This window comes from Penaeus monodon, chromosome 28, assembly GCF_015228065.2.
Source record: "Penaeus monodon isolate SGIC_2016 chromosome 28, NSTDA_Pmon_1, whole genome shotgun sequence".
Lineage (NCBI taxonomy): Eukaryota > Metazoa > Arthropoda > Malacostraca > Decapoda > Penaeidae > Penaeus > Penaeus monodon.
The window spans coordinates 2,314,013-2,314,239 of NC_051413.1; positions in this window are offsets into that span (position 1 = coordinate 2,314,013).

Here is a 227-nt window from a genome sequence, read left to right on the forward strand (position 1 = left end):
CCTCTGGATGACGCCCCAAGACGACGACTCACGGTAAAAGCTAAAGGGAAACTCTAAAAAGACTACGTGGATGACGACCCCAAGACGACCCAGGACGACCCCTAAAAAAAAAAAAAAATAGTTTTGGATAAGGAAATTAGTTAGTTTTTGGGAAAAAACAGGAATTTTCTTAGAATTAGTTCAGGTTAAAGTAAAAAAGAAATAGTTAGGAAGTAAAGGAAATTACT